Below are 23,898 nucleotides of genomic sequence, written 5' to 3' on the forward strand. Positions count from 1 at the left end.
TACATTATAAAAGGGAAAGACAAGATTTAACATAGATCTACCTGGAAAGCTGGTGTTTTAGGGTGGTAAGTGAATACTGGCATGGCACAGAGATGGTCAGAAGGTGGCATAGGACAATATAGAGTAAGTGCCCCCTTGGCCCAGTGTATCGGGCATGAAAGGCACTTTGGAGGGAGAGGAAAAGAAGGCATGGAAATGACAAGGATTAGGGCAACTGGTCTTATTCAAAACCTAAGAGTATTTTCTTCAATGTTTTAAACAATGACTTGAAATGAAACCATAGTTAATTTGACTATCAAATTTATATGTGAATCTGCTAATATTAACTGACATTGTTAATTACAGAATCTTGATTCAAAAAGTTTTCAATGACCTAACAGACAAGGTGAAGGTTAAGATGAAAGTTAGAACCTTTACTTTTGGAAAAATTCAACAAATTTTAAATGGAACTAGCTAATCCTCTCTCCTCAAAAATACATTTTCCTTATGTTTCTCTATTTTTTGTTGTTGTTGTTTTGTGTTGAAAGTTGAATCATTTATTTACCTGTTTGTAAATGATTTTTTAAATTTTTATTTAATTAGTCAATTTAGAACATTTTTCCTTGGTTACACAAATCATATTCTTTCCCTCCCCTCCTACCACCCCTTCCCATACCCAACACGCAATTCCACTGGGCTTTACATGTGTCCTTGATCAAAACCTATTTCCATGTTGTTGATGCTTGCACCAGGGTGATCATTTAGAGTCTACATCCCCAATCATATCTCCTCGACCAATGTAGTCAAGCAATTGGTTTTTCTTTGGTGTTTCTACTCCCATAGTTTTTCCTCTGAATGTGGATAGTGTTCTTTCTCATAGATCCCTCCAGGTTGTTCAGGGTCACTGCATTGACACTAATGGAGAAGTCCATTACATTGGATTGTACCACGGTGTATCATTCTCTGTGTACAATGTTCTCCTGGTTCTGCTCTTTTTGCTCTGCATCACTTCCTAGAGGTTGTTCCAGTTCACATGGAATTCCTCCAGGTCCCTTTCAGCACAATAGTACTCCATCACCAACATATACCACAGTTTCTTCAGCCATTCCCCAATTGAAGGGCAGCCCCTCATTTTTCAATTTTTTGCCACCACAAGGAGCTCAGCTATGAATATTCTTGTACATGTATTTTTGCTTATTGTCTCTTTGGGGTGCAAACCCAGCAGTGCTATGGCTGGATCAAAGGGCAGACAATCTTTTATTGCCCTTTGGGCATAGTTCCAAATTGCCCTCCAGAATGGTTAGATCAATTCACAACTCCAGGAGCAATGAATTAATGTCCCTACTTTGCCAAACCCCCTCCAGCATTCATTACTTTCCTTTTCTGTAATGTTAGCCAATCTGCTAGGTGTGAGGTGGTACCTCAGGGTTGTTTTGATTTGCATTTCTCTGATTAGCAGAGATTTAGAACACTTCTTCATGTGCTTATTAATAGTTTTGATTTCTTTAACTGAAAATTACCTATTCATGTCCCTTGCCCATTTATCAATTGGAGAATGGCTTGATTTTCTATACAATTGATTTAGATCCTTATAAATGTGAGTAATTAGATATTTGTCAGAGGTTTTTGTTATGAAGATTTTCCCCAATTTGTTGCTTCCCTTCTAATTTTGGTTTCAGTGGTTTTGTTTGTACAAAAAATAAAACTTTTAAATTTAATGTAATATAAATTATTTATTTTATATTTTGTAATTATCAAAGGTAGTGCTATCTTTCCAGTCACTCAGGTATTCAGCCTCAAAATCAAACTTATTTCTCCCTTGTTTTCACACTGTGTGCCCAGTGTGAAGTCTTACCTTAACAGTTCTCCTGGTTGTTCCCATCTCTACCTCACATAATCTATTCTATTCTATTCTAATTCCATTATAAAAGTAGCAACAAAATTGCTACATTTTCTAGTATTTCATAATCAAATTTTTTCTAAAATTTGATTCAGATATTTATCTTTTTTAAATTTTTCTAAGATTTCTCTGATAGACTATAATAATTTTAATTATTTATTTAATAATATATCTAATCATTTAATGATTATTATTTTATTGCTGCTTTCTTATAGTTTAACAAATTACCTTTTACTTTAGTTATGTGGATTCTCTGTCCTTCAATTCATACATATATATATGTGTGTGTGTGTGTGTGTGTATTTGGCAGTGATACTTTGTTATCTACAGTGTTTTTAAGGAACAGGGATGCATTGTGGGTGATCCTCAGCAAGCTTGGTTGCCCAGCAAAATTCATCAAACTGATCCAGCTCTTTCATATCGACATGACAGGGGAAGTCCTATCTGGTGGAGAGACTTCCAATCACTTCAACATCTCCAATGGTGTGAAACAAGATTGTGCCCTTGCTCCGGTACTATTCAACCTATTTTTCACCCAAGTATTATGATATGCTGTGATGGATCTAAGTATTATGACATGCTGTGATGGATCTAGACCTGGGCGTCTACATCAAATACGGACTGGATGGCTCACTATTTGACCTTCTCCGCCTGACTGCAAAAACAAAGACAACAGAGAGACTCATCCTGGAAGCTCTCTTTGCAGATGACTGTGCTCTCATGGCCCACCAAGAAAATCATCTCCAAACCATTGTGGATAGGTTCTCCACCTCAACAAAACTGTTTGGCCTGACTATCAGCCTCAGCAAAACAGAGGTGCTGTTCCAACCTGCACCAGGGAGGCCAACTAACCAGCTGTGCATTACAATCGACAGCATGCAGCTTTCTAATGTCAACACTTTCAGGTACCTGGGCAGCACCATAGCCAACCACGGGTCCCTAGACCACGAGATCAATGCCAGGATCCAAAACGCCAGCCAGGCACTCGGGCAGCTGCGCTGCAAAGTCCTCCAACACAGCGGAGTAAGCACTGCGACAAAGCTCAAAGTGTACAACTCAGTGGTCCTGAGCTCGCTCCCGTACGGTTGTGAGACATGGACACTGTACCGGAAGCACATGAAACAGTTGGAGCAATTCCACCAACGCTCCCTCCGGTCAATCATGAGGATCCGATGGCAGGACCGAATCACCAACCAGGAAGTCCTCGACAGAGCCAACTCCACCAGCATTGAAGTCCTGGTCCTCCAAACCCAGCTACAATGGTCTGGACACGTCATCCCCATGGACCCACAGCGAATACCAAGACAGGTATTCTACGGTGAACTGTCAGCTGGACTCAGCAAACAGGCCGACCAAAGAAAAGATTCAAGGATCAGCTAAAGTCCAACTTGAAGTGGGCTGGCATTACACCAAAGCAACTAGAACTCGCTGTCTCTGACAGAAGCAGCTGGCGAACCCACATTCACCATGCCACCACCACCTTTGAAGGTGAGCGACATCGACGTCTTGCCGCTGCGCGTGAACGCCGACACCAGGCCACAACCGCACCTCCCGTAACAACTGGCGTCCCATGCCCCATGTGCCACACACTCTGCGCCTCAGCCTTTGGACTCCAAAGCCACATGAGGGTACATCAGTAGATGAAACTGCACAAAGACAATCGTCATACTCGATCACCGAGAGACTACCACTTTATAGTACTTTTGTGTCTCTTTTAACCACATTTATTTTCATTGTTATTATAGCAGCTACTCATATATTTTAATTAACTTTAAGCCTAATAAATTTTACTTCATCCTTTCATTATTAATCTGTTGGAATCTTCATGTTTCAAGTATATCTTTTTTGAGAAATATATTATTGGATTCTCATTTATAATCCATTTGCCACTATCCATCATATAAGTGAGTTCATCACTTTCACATTCATTAAAAAATTAAAGAAAATAATGTAATTCAACATAAAATATCTCTATCCAGATTCATCTCCTTTTCCTTTTTCCCATTGTTATATCATTCATTCCATAAATAAGTTATTGGATTTCATCCTTTCTTTCTCTTCCTTTAATCTCTCCCTTATAATAAGCTGCCCCCCATTCTCAAAATTTATCACTAATGACTACTCCCACATCCATTCTATTAAAGCTCTTAACCTTTTTTTTCCCTTTCTCTGTAACCTTCATGTTACTGCATCAAACTTATTCTCTGTGTATATGTTTCTGGAGGAGAGAATACAGGGATTACTTTCAGCCTCATTTCAACTGCTCCATATAAGAGTGAAGTTCATGAGATGCCTACTCCTGTAAATCCTACCTTATTATAATTATTCCAAGATTTCCTCTAATCATTCATAGTTGATGCTAAATCATCCATGATCCTAATAATGACGTCTTGACACTTAAATATGTTTTTCCTAGTTGCTTATAATATTTTTTCTTTAAATTGCAAATTTTGGAAATTGGTTAAAGCATTTCTGGCTATGTTCAGATTGAGATTGTTTATAGGAAGTGATTGTTACATTCTTTCTATTTCCATTTGTATCTCAGTCCAATAGCTAAGAGACATTTTTTCATGATTCAAATTTCTCAGTTATTTATGGTTTTCAGCAATTTTGATATTTCTTAAATTATAGCTACTAATCTTGTTTTATAAGTAAAAAGTTGTTTTGGTAGCCAGTATCTCACTTGTCCTCATGTTTTCCATCTCAACAGTTAATGAGTATATTAAGCATCCAATATGAGTTAGGGATTTTTTTAAGCAGTGGGGATACAAACAAGAAAAAGAAAGATAATTTCTATCTTCAAAGGACATAACAAATATTGGAGGAATAGAAAATGGCGTTTCACAGAATGTCTGAAAAAGGAGAATGATGTTTGTAGAGTCAAAACCAAGGGGGATAGCCAATGAGAAATTGTCAACTGGAAAATTCTGAGTCTTCCAGAAAGGGGATATTTTGAAAGAGTCTTTCCACCATTGTTTCAACTTCCAATATTCCAATCAAAGGCAGAGAAAGTGCTGAAGACATCCTGAGTATCAAAGCCAAATCAATTTCCATGATGAACGAATTTCAGATGATAAACTTATATTGAGAAAGGCGTGATGTTCATGGAATCAAAACCAGCAGAGAAAATGATGGAAAAATTCTCTACTTGTTTTGACTCCAATCTAATGTCTCCTTATATTCTTTGTTACCTCATTGAAACACTGAACTGCTTCCTCCACTGTTTTTCATAGTGTCAACTACTTGGACAGAATTCTCTACTTTTTACTGAAAGTTATTTTCCCTCTCTCCCCCCCCCCCTCCGCTTTTAAAATGTTCTAATTTCATTTTACATCTCTTGTTTCATCATTTCCTTAATTTCTTCCATCTACTTTTAAATTATGTATAGGCAGTCCATTTTGTATGGGGAAGAAGACCTATTTCTAATTGCTTCAGAGATATTTCCTTCCTTTGGTATTTTATAATGAAGTTCTTCTAATACATAGTATTTCTTCATGGAAGTAGGAGTTTCCTACTTGATCAAGGCCTGAATCTGCTCCTTCATCCACTGTTAGATGAATTGGCCAAGAGCCCAGTCTTAACTGGGTAGAGCAGTTGGATGAAGTATCTTTAACAAACTCTGCTCCAAATGTCTGCAATTCACTCGAACCTGTTAGCGCTATCCTTGTTACTAACCAGAAAGATCCTTATTTCAGTTCGTAGCTGTTGGAATATGAGCAAGATCACAATAACTTAGCCTGGCATTCTAAAATGTTCATATATTACTAGTCACATGGGAGATAGTGCTAGCTTTGTGGTTTGAACTTTGCAGGTATTGGCCTATTTTTTTTGCTTTCACCAACAAGAAAGAGATATCCCCTGGAGAACACTTTGTATCAGGTTCCATTTCTTTGTAATCCTTATGGGAATAAAGGAATTCAGTAATGATTTTATTTGGTTCTGTTGTTTCATAAGGCATTCTTATTTTTCATTAATAAATTTTCCTTAAAGGAAATGCATGACTAGAAACATTAACATCTCCATCTTTTTATATGCTTTTTAATTGAAAATAAATTGTATTGGTATATGTTGTTTTTACATCACATCAATTATTTTCATTATCTTTCTCCCTTATTCCACCCAGAGGGACATAAAATATAATAAAGAATAGTCAAACCAACTACCTTCCTTGGTATCTGACTTTATGGACTGAATATGAATGGAATAAAAGACACTACAAATTGAGGAAAATACAAAGGGTATTTTAGTGTATCCTTCTTAGCAGAATCAGCATGTATGTGGAACTCCTCTTCCAGAGTAAAGGAGCTAATTAGAGAAATTAGCAATAAAACAATAAAAATTGTTTGAAAGATGAGGAAAAGAAAAAAAAAATCATTGCTAGAGGGATAAGATGCAATAGCAAATTCTTCACAGTAACTTACTGGAGTGATTTTTAGAGTTCCAAGGAGATAGACTGATATTGGTTATCTGGAAATCCATAGAACCCCTTATAGGAATATAGGGATAAGACTGGCTTTTTAGGGTTTGTTGAAAGAAGGGAATTTTAAGATAAGCCCTGAGAAAGAATTCTGAGTAAGAAAGTAATGGTAGGAGTCTAAAACTGAAAATAACTGAACTTCACTTCCTTCTTGGATTTCATCAGAGCTGGAAGTAGGTTTTGTTTCTGTGCCTATATTTCCATCAAGTTGAAGGAGGGGTTTTGCTCTAAGAGATTCTCCCTGTATAGCCAGGATTTTGTGGAGAAATATTTAACATCTAGGTAGAGGATTATTTTGGAGAAAACCAATTTTCCCTGAATCCAAAGATCATCTGCCAGTGGTCCAGCTGCCAGAATTCCTGTTGGCTAAAGTAATCCAAAGCTTTCCATCTATAACTTTGGGTTACTTAGTACAGCAGCCAAACCCAAGGTTTTCCCTTTCTTTAATAATTACTGGTGGGAAGATTAGAATAAGTCAGATAGCTTGGGAAAGGGTCTTTTTTTCTAAACCCTTACCTTTGGTAAGGGCTAGGCAATGGGGGTCAAGTGACTTGCCCAGGGTCACACAGCTGGGAAGTGTCTGAGGCCAGATTTGAACCCAGTACCTCCCATCTCTAGGTCTGGCTCTCAATCCACTGAGCTACCCAGATGCCCCCTAGGGAAAGGGTTTTAAGGTAGGACAGGGAGCTGTAGGCAGGGCCCAGAGAAGAAACAGAAGGCTCCCCTTAAGCAGGGAACTTGGAAGTTGAGTAGAAGTAGTTTGAAGAGTTAAGGGTCATACCTACCAGTATCCCTTATTCCTTTTATTAAAATAAACTTTGTTTCCATAAGCCAAGGGTTTGGTGCTTAACTGGTCTTGAGGATTTCCTAGGTGGGGTGTAACATGTAACATCCTTCTAGGACAGTTCCTCATTATACCATCCTGCTGAGATAATGATCATTTTATCAGGAAAAGTTTCTAGAGTTATCCTCAATCCAGGACCAGGAGTGCAGGTAGGTCAAGGTTCAGTTGGTAGGTCCCTGTTTCTCAAAGCTTAGTTTACAATCATAAAAGATTATTGTTATGCATCAGAAAACACTGGGGGGGGGGGGTTGGGGCTGGTAGAATGGAAGCTTCAGCAAATCAAGCTAATTGTTATAGTCAGTATTCCTTTCACTTTCAAAGAATACTTTTTTAAAAAGAGAAAAAATCCTACCAATATATTAAAAAAGTCTGAAAAAATATAAAATGCGATACACATTGACCTCAAAAAGAGTGATGGGAGGTATTTTTTAATCTCTTTATTGGAGGTTTGCATGTTTTATTTTTTTGTTGTTGTTGATTTTGGTTCAATTCTTCCAGATTCATTTTCAATTATTTTATGGTTGTTATTAATTCCAATTATGTTTTTGTAGCAATTGTGTTTTTGACTTCTTACTTCAATTTGTTATCTGTTAGATAAAATAATAGAATGTTTTTAGTAAGAAAAAGACAATAGGTTTTTATTCCTTCTACTTCAAGTAATTATTAATAAACTTTATGAAATTAATACTTGGAGTTATTGGAAATAATTTTAAATCTTACAGGGGGGGAAGTACAGATGAAGAGGAAATAGCACTTTCAAACCCCAAACTTTATAGTAAGTCAGAAGTAATCAAAACAAAGATGAAAAAGTTGAAGAATGGAATAAAAATGGAGCTTAAGAGTAGAATAAAAATGAAGCTTAAGAATGAATCAAGTTCAGTAATCAATTATTTCATGAACTTCCAAATATGAATTACTCCAAGATGAAAAGGGAGACCTCACCTCCAATGAAGAGGAAATTAAGGCAATCATTAAAAACTATTATGCCCAATTATATGGCAATCTAGGTGATATGGATGAATATTTACAAAAAATATAAATTGCCTAGACTAACAGAGGAAGAAATAGAATACCTAGATAACACCATATCAGAAAAAGAAATTGAACAAACTATCAAAGAACACCCTAAGAAAAAATCCCCAGTTCCAGATGGATTTGCAAATGAATTCTATCAAAAATTCAAACAACTAATCCCAATACTAAACAAACTATTTGACATAATATGAAAAGAGGGAGTTCTACCAAATTCCTTTTATGACACAAACATGGTACTGATTTCAAAGTCAGGCAGGTCAAAAACAGAGAAAGAAAACTATAGGCCAATCGCCCTAATGAATATAGATGCAAAAATCTTAAATAGGATACTAGCAAAAAGACTCCAGCAAGTCATCACAAGGGTTATCCATTATGACCAGGTAGGATTCATACCAGGAATGCAAGGAGGATTCAATATTAGGAAAACCATTCACATAACTGACCATATTAACAAGCAAACCAACAAAAATCACATGATTATCTCAATAGATGCAGAAAAAGCCTACAACAAAATACAACACTCATTCCTGTTGAAAACACTAGAAAGCATAGGGATAGAAGGGCCTTTCCTAAAAAATAATAAATAGTATTTATCTAAAATCCTCAGCAAACATCATCTGCAATGGGGACAAATTAAATGCATTCCCAATAAGATCAGGAGTGAAACAAGGATGCCCATTATTATCTCTATTATTTAACATTATACTAGAAATATTAACAGTAGCAATTAGAGAAGAAAAAGAAATTGAAGGCATTAAAATAGGCAATGAGGAAACCAAGCTATCACTCTTTGCAGATGATATGATGGTCCACTTAAAGATTCCTAGAGAATCAACCAAAAAACTGGTCAAAATAATCAAGAACATTAACAAAGTTCCAGGATACAAAATAAACCCACATAAGTCATAAGCATTTCTATATATTTCCAACACTTCTCAGCAGCAAGAATTAGAAAGAGAAATTCCATTTAAAATCACCCTAGACAATATAAAATACATAGGAATCTATCTGCAGAGACAAACACAGGAAGTATTCGAACACTACTACAAAACAATTTCCACACAATTAAAACTAGATCTAAAATATTGGAAAAAAACATTGATTGTTCATGGGTAGGATGAGCTAACTTAATAAAAATGACTATCCTAACCAAATTAATTTACTTATTTATTACCACACCCATTGAAATACCAAAAAAAAAAAATACTTAATTAGAAAAAAATAACAAAGTTCATTTGGAAGAACAAAAGATCAAGGATATCCAGGGAAAGCATAAAAAAAATGCAAAGGAAGGAGGACTTACAGTCCCAGATCTTAAACTATACTATAAAGCAATGGTCATCAAAACAATTTGGTACTGGCTAAGGGACAGAAAGGAAGATCAGTGGAATAGATTTGGGGTAAGTGATGTCAGTAAGACAGTCTATGATAAGCCCAAAGATCCCAGTTTTGGGGACCAAAATCCACTATTTGATAAACCTGCTGGGAAAATTGGAAGAGAGTATGGGAGAGATTAGGTTTGGATCAACATGTCACACCCTACACTAAGATAAACTCAGAATGGGTGAATGACCTGAATATAAAGAAGGAAAATCTGAGAAAATTAAGTGAACACAGAATAGTATACATGTCAGATCTTTGGGAAAGGAAAGATTTTTAAACCAAGCAAGAGCTAGAAGAAAATCACAAAATGTAAAATAAATAATTTTGATTATATTAAATTAAAAAGTTTTTGTACAAACAAAACCAATGAAACCAAAATTAAAAGGGAAGCAACAAATTGGGGAAAATCTTCATAACAAAAACCTCTGACAAAGGTCTAATTACTCAAATTTATAAAGAACTAAACCAATTGTACAAAAAAATCAAGCCATTCTCCAGTTGATAAATGGGCCAGGGGCATGAATATTATCACCTCTATTATTTAACATTGTACTAGAAACATTAGCAGTAGCAATTAGAGAAGAAAAAGAAATTTAAGGCATTAAAATAGGCAATGAGGAGACCAAGCTATCACTCTTTGCAGATGATATGATGGTCCTTCATGAAGGAAGGCAATTTTCAGTTAAAGAAATCAAAACTATTAATAAGCACATGAAAATATGTTCTAAATCTCTTATAATCAGAAAGATGCAAATAAAAACAACTCTAAGGTATGACCTCACACTTAGCAGGTTGGCTAACATGACAGCAATGGAAAGTAATGAATACTGGAGGGGATGTGGCAAAATCGGGACATTAATGAATTGCTGGTGGAGTTGTGAATTGATCCAACCATTCTGGAGGGAAATTTGGAACTATGCCCAAAGGGCGCTAAAAGATTGTCTGCCCTTTGATCCAGCCATAGCACTGGTGGTTTTGTACCCCAAAGGGATAATAAGGAAAAAGACTTGTACAAGAATATTCATAGCTGCACTTTGTGGTAGCAAAAAATTGGAAAATGATGGGCTGCCCTCCAATTGGGGAATGGCTGAACAAATTGTGGTATATATTGGTGATGGAATACTATTGTGCTCAAAGGAATAATAAAGTGGAGGAATTCCATGGGGACTGGAACAACCTCCAGGAAGTGATGCAGAGTGAGAGGAGCAGAACCAGGAGAACATTGTACACAGAGACCGATACACTGTGGTATAATTGAACATAATGGACTTCTCCATTAGTGGCAATGCAGTGATACTGAACAACTTGGAGGGATCTATGAGAAAAAAACACTATCCACATTCAGAGGAAAAATTGTGGGAGGACAAACACAGAAGAAAAACAATTGCTTGATTACATGTGTCAAGAGTGTATGGCTGGGGATGTAGACTCTAAATGAATTTCCTAATGCCAATACCAACAACATGGAAATAAGTTCTGATCAAGGACACATGTAATACCCAGTGAAATTGCATGTAGGCTACAAGAAGTGTGGGGAAAGCTATGGGAGGGAAAGAATATGATTCTTGTCACCAAAGAATAATTTTCTAATATGACTAAATAAATAAATTTTAAAAATTAAAAAAAAATCACATCAACTAATCATTAAAGTTAAATATCTTTCAATGGAAAAAGATGAATTACCTAGAAAATAACTTCCCAGAAAGCAATATAACAGAAATTACACTTAGATCAATAACTTGTACTGTATACTATAATAATTTTGAAAGTAATATGCTACTTGGAGATTATAGATATCAGAAGAAATTAGAAAATGACCAGATCATATGCCATGTAATTTTACTTTTATAGATTACTGAAATGGGAGCCCTTAGAGTTTTAAGGAGGTTGAATAAGTTTATAAACAGTAACGTTTTTTATTATTTTTGTTATTCCTGCTATTAGGTATAAATGAAATCTCATGCTTCAAGGCACACTAGGATTCATTCAGGATACTCTTTCTTTCATATATATATATAAATATATATAACATTGCTACTTTTATCAACTGACATTTAGGGCATTGTTTTTGTATGTGTTTATGTAGTTGTATTCCTTTAAAACACTAAATTGCAGTCTGATACTTGATCTTCTGCACCAAGAGACTAATGAGGCAAATATTCTATCCTCTTATAGAAATAGAGGAATATACAATAAAATGCCATATATTTTCAAAAAAAATGAAGATAAAATGAGTTACTGAAGTAAACACATTTTAGTAGAAATTTATTTAAAAGTATGTCACATTTAATATCTGACTAAATAATACAAGATGAAATAAACATATTGTAACTGAAAGCCAAGAAATTGTGTTCCTATGTCCTTGTGCTACATCATTAAATCTAACCCATAACTACTAAAGAACAGGAGGAAAAGAGATTTTCCCATTTTGAAGGAATAACTATAGCCACTACAGATGGCATCAAAGGGAATACCACTAATGAGATGAACATGATCATATGGAAGAAGCCGTGTTGATTTTTCAGTTGCTTCTTTTGGATTCATCCATAGAAGGGTGTGATTCAGAAAAATCCTACATAAAGCAAATGAAAGGCATAGAACTACAAAGGATAAAAAGAGGAAATGATGGCTATCTTGGAGGCCTTGACTTGGGTAGAAGTTAAGGGATATAACTTACATGCTCTCAGAAGGCAGAGGGCTGGATTAGGAGCTCTTTCAGATTCCTTTATGATTCTGTCATTTTATATTTCATAAATCAAGATTTCTTCCTTCCTCAGGATCTTCTTTTTAGTTCATACATACTCAACTGCCAATTTATTGGCAACTTCCCTCAGTGCCTGAGGCTTCCTCACCCAGGAACAGCATACTACCACCTACTCCACTCACCTTGGGATATTCCTCCAAGAGTCCCACCACCCTACTTCCACTGGTAAATCCCTCCTATAGTCTCCATTTTTTCTAGGGTGTTCATCTTCCTTTGGTGTCCATCTGCCACCCAGCTCTCACCTGTGACTACTATAAAGCAAAGCATTCCTTGGTGCCCCATCCCAGTAAACCACCTTGGCAGGAGGGCTAAAAAAATCTGAAGATAACTGATAACCTGTCCCAGAATTAGAGAGAAATCTGCTCTAGGCATAGGAAGACGTACCCCAGTGGAAAGGGTAGATTAGAAAAAAATTGTTCCAATACCCATGAAGAGGGCTGAAGCAGGTACTGTGCAGTGCTTAGAGTTTGATCAGACATCGAAGATGCCAGAGTCATCCACTGCATCCAAGGGCATCACCAGTCTTCTTGACTTCTGTCTTGATATTGGACTGGATTGAGGCTGATCACTCTGAGCAACTCAGTCTCACTTATGTACAGTTTGTGGAGGAGCCAAAATGCATCACCTATGATTTCATGTGGATTCTCTTTAAGCAGGAAAGATAATAACCAATTTGTATACCCAGCACTTCGCTTAGTGCCTGGAATACAGTACAAGTTTAATAAATATTTCTTTCCTTCTTAACTAGTTTTACTGAGAATATATGCTGCATCTTGATTCATTACCTGTACTGACCCTTCCATACTAGAGAAAGCATGAAAGGGAATAGTTCTAATGAGATTAAAATGATCATAAGGAAGAAAGCAGTATTGATCTTTCAGAGTTGATGTTTTTAAGCCCCGTTTCTTTGGAAGTAAAAACATGTCTTGGCCCAATTGCGTAACTTCCAAATAGGAAAATTTAGGCAAGGGATAATATTGAATATATGGGAGCAATTGCATTGTAGATGGGGTATGTGTAGGATAATAGTGGAAGAAGGGCAGCAAGAGTTAAATATCAACCTTATACTTCCCCAATCTCACTAGCACTCATACATTTTCTATCATGTATATCCATATAACTCCAGAAGCAAATTGATGATTTATTCTTATTGCATATAAAATTCATTCTAAGATTTTTATCAAAAATAATTTTTTTTATTTTTTATCAAAAAATAAAATAAACATGGATGTCACTCCCATTCCCAAATAATTTTCCCTGAAATTATCCAAGATTATAGTATCAATCCTCTATTTTTTTTTCAATTGTGGTATCTCATTTTAGCCTCTAAGAGTTGTTTTCAACTCTCATAGAGAGAGAAAATGAAGGGTGTTAAAGCAGAGGAAAGGGTTTGGGAGACTTTGAACTAGTTAGAGTCCAGGGGGCCTTTGAACTTTTGTATCAAAGTGAGGGTAAGAATGATAGTATTCTTTTATAGAAAAAAAATCCTCAATACGAGAAAAATGATCTCAATTACTAGTGTTCTGTACATTGTGTGGAGAGAAGAAGGAGCCTGGGGGGTGTTATTCAAAAAGAGCAGAAATGGCACACAGTATCAGAACTCTAACACTTAGGAAATTCATTCCGGCAAGGAAGTTTTAAATCAATATTTTTTTTTTCCCCTGAATCATCTTTCATGCCACAAACTACAAATTAATTTACTTAGAAAACATGCTCTACTGAATTATGAGAAGCTCACCATCAACAAATAGTACTTTAGCTTAAAATGTAGAGTCTTATTTCTTTCCATTAGGACTTTATAAATATTATTAATATTCTTTTATTGGCAGTTAATTGGGAAGGAGTGGTGGATAAAAAAGGTTTTGCAATTAGTTGGAGTGGCACTGGCAATTTTGAAATTATGACTTCATAATTCTTGCAATTTAAAGTAAGAGTTGCATTTTTACCATCTATAAATGTCTATGATTATTTATCTTAGAATAAGAAATAGCCAAATTTTTACTTACTGAGATTCATGCAAAGCACTTTCAGTCTATTTGTCTCTAAATGAGGCTAAAATGAGTCATTTTCACTTATGCCACGATTTTATTCATTAATATATTTTAAGTACCTGGTCATTTGTCATGAGTCATTTAGAAAACAAAAACTCTTCACTTCTCTAGCAATAATATTATATGATGGAGTTCATTAAATCCAAAGGAATTATGAAAGGTTTTGAATTTGAAACTTTTAATCTGAAATGAATACCAAGTCCAATCAATTCATAAATATCATCCCCTGGCCTAGGGTGTACCTGAGAAATTCCTAAGTGTGTGTTTTCCCATTTTTCAATTCTTTCTTCTGGAAAGTCTCAAGTTCAATTTAAAAACTATTCATCAAACTATAGGAACCAAGTCTGATACATGTTGAAATAAAGTTTTAGGATATATTTTGGGAAATAATTTCAAATCATTAAAACTAAAGTGCAACTATAATTTTTAAGATTAAATAATTTATTCTATCTACCTAATTTCATTGGGCTAAATGACAATTCCATTTCTATATATCATTTTTGACTTTTGCGCTAAGAAATCCCCAGGGGCAAAGGGAGAGAAAGAAAAGGTAGGGATAGGGCAGGACATGGGGATATAAAGTCAGCTTCAATATCTGTATCAAGGTACTAGTTTATTTCATTATACATATATATTGTGTCTTCTTACTATCAACTTTTCTTTTCCTATTATGGTCTTTATTTTTCCTAAATCTTTTTTTTTGTTGTTGGTATATGTAACCTTATTTTTTTTAAATAAACATTATTTTATTTGGTCATTTCCAAACATTATTCATTGGAAACAAAAATCATTTTCTTTTCCTTCTCCCCCCCCCCCACCTCTCCCATAGCTGACGCATGATTCCACTGGGTATCACATGTCTTTACTTGAACCCATTTCTGTGTTGTTGGTATTTGCATTAGAGAGTTCATTTAGAGTCTCTCCTCAGTCATATCCCCTCCACCCCTGTAGTCAAGCAGTTGTTTTTCCTCAGTGTTTTTACTACCACAGTTTATACTCTGCTTGTGGATAGTGTTTTTTAGATCCCTGCAGATTGTTCAGGGACACTGCATTGACCCTAATGGAGAAGTCCATTACCTTCGATTGTACCACAGTGTATCAGTCTCTGTGTACAATGTTTTCCTGGTTCTGCTCCTTTCACTCTGCATCACTTCCTGGAGGTTGTTCTAGACTCCATGGAATTCCTCCACTTTATTGTTCCTTTTTGCACAATAGTATTCCACCACCAACATATACCACAATTTGTTCAGCCATTCCCCAATTGAAGGGAATCCCCTCATTTTCCAATTTTTGGCCACCACAAAGAGCGCTGGTATGAATATTCTTGTACATGTCTTTTTCCTTATTATCTCTTTGGGGTACTAACCCAGCTGTGCTATGGCTGGATCAAAGGGCAGACAGTCTTTTATCATCCTTTGGGCATAGTTCCAAATTGCCCTCCAGAATGGTTGGATCAATTCACGACTCCACCAGCAATGAATTAGTGTCCCTACTTTGCTGCATCCCCTCCAGCATTCATTATTTTCCATAGCTGTCATGTTAGCCAATCTGCTGGGTGTGAGGTGATAACCGCAGAGTTGTTTTGATTTGCATCTCTCTGATTGTAAGAGATGTAGAGCACTTTTTCATGTGCTTATTAATAGTTTTGATTTCTTTGGCTGAGAACTGCCTGTTCATGTCCCTTGCCTATTTATCAATTGGAGAATGGCTTGATTTTTTGTGCAATTGATTTAGCTCTTTGTAAATTTGGGTAATTAAACCTTTGTCGGAGATTTTTATGAAGACTGCTTTCCAATTTGTTGCTTTCCTTCTGATTTTAGTTACATTGGTTTTGTTTGTACAAAAACTTTTTAATTTGATGTATTCCAAATTATTTATTTTACATTTTGTGACTCTTTCTAAGTCTTGCTTGGTTTTAAAATCTTTCCCTTCCCAAAGGTCTGACGAGTATACTACTCTGTGTTCACCTAATTTTCTTATAGTTTCCTTCTTTATGTTCAAGAAGGTGGGGGGGGGGAGGGCAGCTCAGTTCACATTTTTGTGCAAGCTTTTCCTCCTTATTATAGTGTGGAAATGTTCAAGCCGAACATACCATTGTTTCTGTGGGGTACTGGAGAGTCCCTCCATTCTTCCAAAGATGATTTTTATGCTCTTTTGAGGGAGTCTATTTCATTCGGTGCTGGGGAGAGAAAGCAATTCGCGTCTAGATTGCAGCCATGTTGACCCTGAAGTCCCACTTTTCCTAAATCTTAATTTCAGCAATTCCTCTCTATTAATTATTTCTTACTTTTTTTTGTATACAATTACTCTGTACACATTTATTTGCTTGTGGTTACTCCCATTAGATTGTAAATTTTTGTACCCAGTGCTAAGCGAAGTATTTCATACATAATAGGTGCTTAATAAGTGCTAGTTAAGAGACTGAACACCTCCTTCTTATATTCATCATTAGCAGCATCATGACACAATTCATAGCAAAGAAGTACCCTGGTGTTTCAATGGATAGAGTATTGGATTTAGAGGTAGGAATATCTTAGTTCAAGTCCTTTAAATATTTAATAGTTGTTGGACCTCAGGCAAGTTGCATAATTTCTTTCAGCCTGTTATGGGGAGGGTTAAAGGAAGGGTTCAAACTATACATAAATTAACAGTTTATTTATCTAACGAGAGAAAGGGAAAAGGGATCAGGGATTAGCTAATTTATAACACACTTAGAGATTAAACCCCTTATACTTATATAACTATTCTAAACTAAATTTCTAAAATAAGACTTAAGGTAAAGGGCTTTTTTCAGGAACAGGGCCTCACAACACCGGAGTCCTCCTTTGGGTTAAGCAGCAATCCTACTAACCCCTCAGATGGAATCTTCTCCACAGCAAGAAGGGATAGCTCCAGTAAGAGGGACAGGCAGGAAATAAGGAAGCCCAAAGGAACAGGGACCACTGGCTCTCTGGGTCCACCTCAGAAATAACCAGCTATCTTCCCTCAAAGCTCTTGACTGCCAGAGGAAATTAGCCTCACTCTTCCAGAGTTCACCAACTGCTTTCTGCAACTGCCTCTGTGTCTAGTCCCAGTTACTGGGAGTTCTGAGTGGAATGTTGGTTTGTAGCATCTCATGCTGTTAGCTAGCCTTGTTATGCCCTGCTAGAAATCCCTTACTACAAGCCACAATGTACTTATTTAGAAAATCAGCATGATAAATACACCTCTATCACAGGGTTTGTGAGGATCAAGTGAGATAACATGTAAAATGTTTTGTAAATTATAATTATTTTCTTTTAAGGCAAATATGAGTCACGGTCATTATAATGCACTTTTGGACTTCCAGATAAACATGGCTACAGCTTAGACACAGGAATCTACCTCTCCTCAATGCCTACTGATATAAACAACCTCAAAAGGACAAAAAAAAATCTTAATTTATATCAATGAAGGGACTCCTCAGTAGGGCATAGAATTGAAGGTATGTAGTATTTGGGCATTTCCACACCATGAGGGGGTAAAATAGCTTCCACCAAAACATGAGCTGATCTACCCTCCCCTATCCCACCTAAGGAGCCAGTGCACTAGATTCAGAGCTAGAGCTCTAGAATCAGTGAGTAAGCCAGGGGCATCTCTAGGTCCTTGGCAGCTGACCAAGATGACCAAAGGCCTACCCCTGAGAGCAGCTAGACTTGAGACCCCAATAGGTGGAAGAGCACAGATCTCAGGTGGAGAGATAGAATAGAGAATGACTGGAAACAGTAGAAGCCAGGGAGTCTAGAGAGATGGTCTCAAGCAAAAACTGTGATAACTGTGTTCTCTAGCTTCATATACACAGAGAGCCTGCCCACCTCACTCAGACTTCTGACTGGAAAGAGAAGGAAAAACCATCATAATGATGACAAACAATGCCCAGGAAAAACAGCTTCCCAACACCAAGAAAAACAAGAAAAAGGCATTGACCCTGGATAATTTTTATGGAGGAAAAATCCAGACTACAGAGGAAATAGCAGAAGAGGACCTTCAAAAAATGCATTAAAACTTTCCCAAAACAATAGAAATTGGCCACAAGCTCTTGAAGAATTTAAATCAGATTTTACCAAAAAGATGGAAGAATATTGGCAAGCAAAGTGAGAAATAGTTCAAAAAGAAAATAACAGTTTAAAAGACAGGAACTCCCAATTGGAGAAAGCAACCCAGAAAGCAAATGAAATGATAATAAATTTGATCCAGTCAAAATTAAACAGCTGAAAGCTATGAAAAACAGGATAGACCAAAACAAAAAGGAAGATCAAAAGATTATGGGGGGAAAATCAGTCTTTAAAGACCAGAATTGGACAATTAGAAGCCAATGATCTTGCAAAACAGAAAGAATTAATTAAGAAAAATCAAAATTGACAAAATAAAAGTAAACATGAAATATCTCACTGAGAAGATGAGTGGCCAAGAAAACGGAGCACAAAGAGACAATTTGAAAATCATTGGTCTACCTGAAAACCCAGAAATAAACAGAAACCTTGACATCATACTACAAAAAATTATCCAAGAAAACTGCCCTGATGTTCTTGAACAAGAGGGGAAAATTGATATTGAAAGAGTTCATAGAACACCCTCTATACTAAATCCACAAAATACAACCCCCAGGAAGATAATTGTCTATTTAAGAGCTTCCAAACTTAGGAAAAATTTTACAAGAAGCCAAAAAGAGATAATTCAGATATTAAGCAGCACCAATCAGGATCACACAACATCTGGAAGCTTCCACACTAAAGGACCACAAGGCTTGGAATATTATATTCAGAAAGGCAAGAGTATTGGGTCTTAACCAAGGATCACCTAATCATCAAAACTGACTATATATTTCCAGGGGAATGTTTGGGCATTCAACAATGTAGAAGATTTCCAAGGATTTGTAAAGAAAAGACCAGAACTAGGTGGAAAGTTTGATATCCAGACACAAAGATCAAGAGAAACATGAAAAGGTAAATAAGAGAGAGGAAAGGGGGGGGAATGTTTTTTTTTTATTTAAATTTTCTTCTTTAAGTGCTTCAATAAGATAAAATTATTTATATTAATATTTGGAAAATGCTTTTTGTAACTCTTAAATATTATATATAGTATTATAGTAATTAGAACATTTGTTCATAGGTAAAGACTGGGGTAATAAGTGTTCTAAGATGATATGCCAAAATAAAAATAAAAAGGGAGGAGGAATAGAAGATGGAATGAAGAGAAACTTGAAGGAATAAGATAAATAGAATAATCTATATCACACAAGAGGCATATGGGAAGGGGAAGATTACTATTATAAGAAGAAGAGAAAGAGAGTGCTAATAGGAAATACTTAAACTTTACTCTAGTGAAATCAATTCTGTGAGGGAGGAGCATCTAGATCCATTGGGGTACAGAATTCTATCTTACTCTACAGGGAACGTGAGAAGGGAAAAACTAAGGGGGGAGTGACAGGGAGTAAAAAAAAGGAGGGAAAGAGGGGGGAGGGATCTTAATAGAAACTAAAAATTAAGAAGGGAACAAAAAGGGAGGCGGCAGAAAGGGAATATATCAAGGGTGGGGATTAGGGGGACTGATTATAAGCAAACCACTGTTTTAAAAAGATATAGTGAAAGTAGAAAGGGCAGAAATAGGAGAGGTTACCAAAATGTAGGGGAATCCAGAGGTGGTTATCATAACTCTGAATGTGAATGGAATGAACTCATCCATAAAAAGAAAGCAAATAGCAGAGTGCATTAGAAATCAAAATCCTACCATATGTTGTCTACAAGAAACCCACATGAGGCAGGTAGACACTCACAGGATAAAGATCAAAGGCTGGAGCAAGATCTATTGGGCCTCACCTGAGAAAAAGAAGGCAGGCCACAATATCTGACAAAGCCAAAGTAAAAATAGGTCCAGTCAAAAGAGACAAGTATCATAATTATATCCTGACAAAAGGCAGTATATACAATGAGGAAATATAAAAACTCAATATGTATGCACCAAATGTATAACATCCAGATCTCTAAAGGAGAAACTAGTGGAGTTGAAGCAGGAAATAGATAATAAAACCATTTTTTTCCAGGAGATGTTCAGGAGACCTGAACATTCCTCTATCAGAACTAGATAAATTGAACAAAAAATAAATGAGAAAAGAGGTAAGAAATGTGAATGAAATTTTAGAAAAAAAAATACAGTTAATAGATATATGGAGAAAAATAAATAGGGACAAAAAGGAATACACCTTCTTTTCAGCAGCACATGGTACATTCACAAAGATTGACCATGTACTAGGGCATAAAAATATGGCAAACAAGTGCAAAAAAGCAGAAATCATAAATGTAACCTTTTCAGATCATAATGCAATAAAATAATAATTAGTAAGGGTACATGGAGAGAAAAATAAAAAAAAATTAAATGGAAACTAAATAATATAATTCTCTAAAACAGGTTAGTTAAAGAACAAATCATAGAAACAATTAATAATTTCATTGAAGAAAATGACTATGATGAGACATCCTTTCAAAATCTATGGGACACAGCCAAAGGAGTACTCAGGGGGAAATTTATATCCTTGAGCTCATATATTAACAAATTTGGGAGGGTACAGGTCAATGAATTGGACATGCAAATCAAAAAAACTTGACAGGGAACAAGTTAAAAATCCCCGGATGAAAACTAAATTACAGATCCTAAAAATTATAAGAGAAATTAATAAAATCAAAAGTGAAAGAACTATTGAATTAATAAATAATATTAGAAGCTGGTACTTTGAAAGAAAAAAAAAACAAATAAAATATACAATGTACTGGTCAATCTAATGAAAAAAGGAAAGTAGAAAACCAAATTGACCATATCCAAGATGAAAAGGGAGACATCACCTCTAATGAAGAGAAAATTAAGGGAATCATTAAAAACTATTTTGCCCAATTATATAGCAATAAATATGGCAATCTAGGTGATATGGATGAATATTTACAAAAAATAAAGAAATAGAACTTAAATAACCCCATATCAGAAAAAGAAATTGAATATGCCATCAAAGAACTCCCTAAGAAAACATCCGAGGGCCTGATGGATTCACAAGTGAATTCTATTAAATATTCAAAGAACAACTAAGAAAGGGGAAATGGCTGAAGAAATTGTGGTATCTGTTGGTGATGGAATACTATTTTGCTGAAAGAAAAAAAAATGAACTGGAAGAATTCTATGTGAACTGGAATCACCTCCAGGAATTGATGCAGAGTGAAAGGAACAGAACCAAGAGAACATTGTACACAGAAATTTGTATACACTGTAGTACAATTGAACCTAATAGACTTCTATACTAGCAATAATGCAATGATTCAGGACATTTCTGAAGGACTTATGAGAAAGAACACTATCCACATTCAGAGGAAAATCTGCAGGAGTAGAAATACAGAAGAAAAACAACTGATCACATGTGTCAATGGGCATATGACTGGGGTTATAAATCCTAAATGATCACCCTAGTGCAAATATCAATAATATGGAAATAGGTCCTGACCAAAGACACATGTAAAACCCAATGGAATTGTGCATTGAATATGGGAGGGGGTTGGGGGGAAGGGAGGGAAGGAACATGGTTTTTGTAATTCTGGGAAAATGTTCTAAATTAATCAATTAAATAAAATTTTAAAAAATTTCCAAAAAAAAGTCACTTTAATTTTCATATAGTATTCACCTAGAGTTATGGAGACCTATATTTCATCCTTTTCAACTTCAGACAGTAGGTAAAACCTGTTTTTTCCAATGATTTCAGCATTTTGTCTGTCTTCCTAATATAAAGGAAATATTTTTGTTGCCTAAAGAAAAAATGATGGGCTCATTAAGCAGAGAGATTTCATTAAAATATTTTTTCCCTCTTCAGCATAGCTGTACCTTTCAAAAGGCAGCTTATCTATAGGAAAATGAAAATTTGAGTAACATCTCCATTTTCATAAATGTTTCAGTATTTTGGCCAGGAATCTAACGGCAGATGTTCACTACAAAGCATATCATTTAAGCTCAAACTAACATCCTCTGTGAAGTATTAGGATGGAGGGAATGGCACAGATTGACTAGCTACAAGTTTTAGAGGTCAAGCTCATCAACCATTGTGATACAGGAGGTTGTTGTTACCTGATCCCACAACAGTTTGAATTCCAGCCTTAGAGCAAAAGCTAGATTGCTCTCTCTGTCCTAGGTCCCCTCACACATGCTTACTAGCTAAGGTTTTCTCAGAACTGTTTCAAAGCAGGGAAGAGGAGAGAAGAGGCTTCAATGCAACCTTGTACATGATAAGAGGTATCATGGAAGAAGATCAGAAGGAGAAGAAAGAAGAGGAGAAGAAAGGATGGGCAGGAGGGAGAAAAGATAAATGGTAAGATAGATTGTTAAACTTTGCTCTTTCATGATCCTCGATACTTTTATCTCCATCACAGTTAATACCTTAGTTTATAAAACAAGAATCCCAATAGTCATTGAATCAGCCATTATTACTCTGTACATTCAGGAAATTTTGCTTAAGAAAAGTCAAACCAAACCAAACAACAAGAGGAACAAAACTTGGGGGAGGTAGTATATGCTTTTCTCAGTCATGTCATCTGAATTATTTTTATATTTAAAAGAAATGATAGTGGAAAGAGCATGGGCTCTGGAGACACAGAATTTGGATTCAGATCCTGCTTACATCACTATCTGGGTGATCCTGAACAAATATCTTTGAACTTAAATTTGATCATCTGTAAAATGAGGGGATCAGAATAGAAAGTTTCTAAGGTTACTTCTTGTGCAAAATCTATTATGTCTTGTTTTTTGCTTTGTTTATTTATTTTTGGCTTTAATATCTTTTGATATTTCAGGGAATAATCTAAATTGATTATCAAACATTTGATTTTGAATATATAAGAATTATTAAGTTTATTAAAATAAAATATTTGTTTTGACTCAAGTTTGATAGGAAAAAAGGATGGAGTTTTATTTTTCATCTATTTTCCACACGGAATAACTCTATTTCCTGAATTGCCACTATTCTTTTCACCTGCATATAAACCACCTTTCTCCACTCAGGCCTGAGGAATAATCATTAAACAGTGGATAAAACATTGGATTGAGCTAAGACCTAAATTTTTACCCCAGATTACCCACTTACTGTGTGACCTTAAAAAAATAAATTAACCTTTTATGGTCATTAGTTCCTTAGCTGTAGAATGAAGGGATTAGAATGATCTTTAAGGTTCCTTCCAGCCTATTATCTAAAAACATGGAATGAGAGATATGTAACAGGGTTATTTAATACTCACTCATTCACAAACATAATTTTTTTTTTGCTGTGGGCTAGGGATTATTTCAAAACAGATAGGAAATAATGAGAGATCTCAAATTTTGTTGTATATGCAACCTCTATTATGGGTACAAAAAAGGCATCACTGAATTATGTCTTCAGCTGACTATTGAATAAATGGCCCACAGAAATTAGTTCATATT

At 35.6% G+C, this 23,898-nt stretch overlaps 1 long non-coding RNA gene across 1 annotated transcript in view; it reads right to left on the reverse strand.

The window, feature by feature from the left end:
• Positions 1–7,560: 7,560 nt before the first annotated feature.
• LOC103100628 (uncharacterized) overlaps positions 7,561–23,898 on the reverse strand; it is a 31,164-nt gene continuing 14,826 nt past the window's right edge. The window contains exon 3 of the long non-coding RNA XR_471618.2: positions 7,561–7,787. This is a non-coding gene — a long non-coding RNA (uncharacterized LOC103100628). The remainder of the gene's footprint in view (positions 7,788–23,898) is intronic.

The sequence above is a fragment of the Monodelphis domestica genome, chromosome 8 (assembly GCF_027887165.1).
Source record: "Monodelphis domestica isolate mMonDom1 chromosome 8, mMonDom1.pri, whole genome shotgun sequence".
Classification (NCBI taxonomy): Eukaryota; Metazoa; Chordata; class Mammalia; order Didelphimorphia; family Didelphidae; genus Monodelphis; species Monodelphis domestica.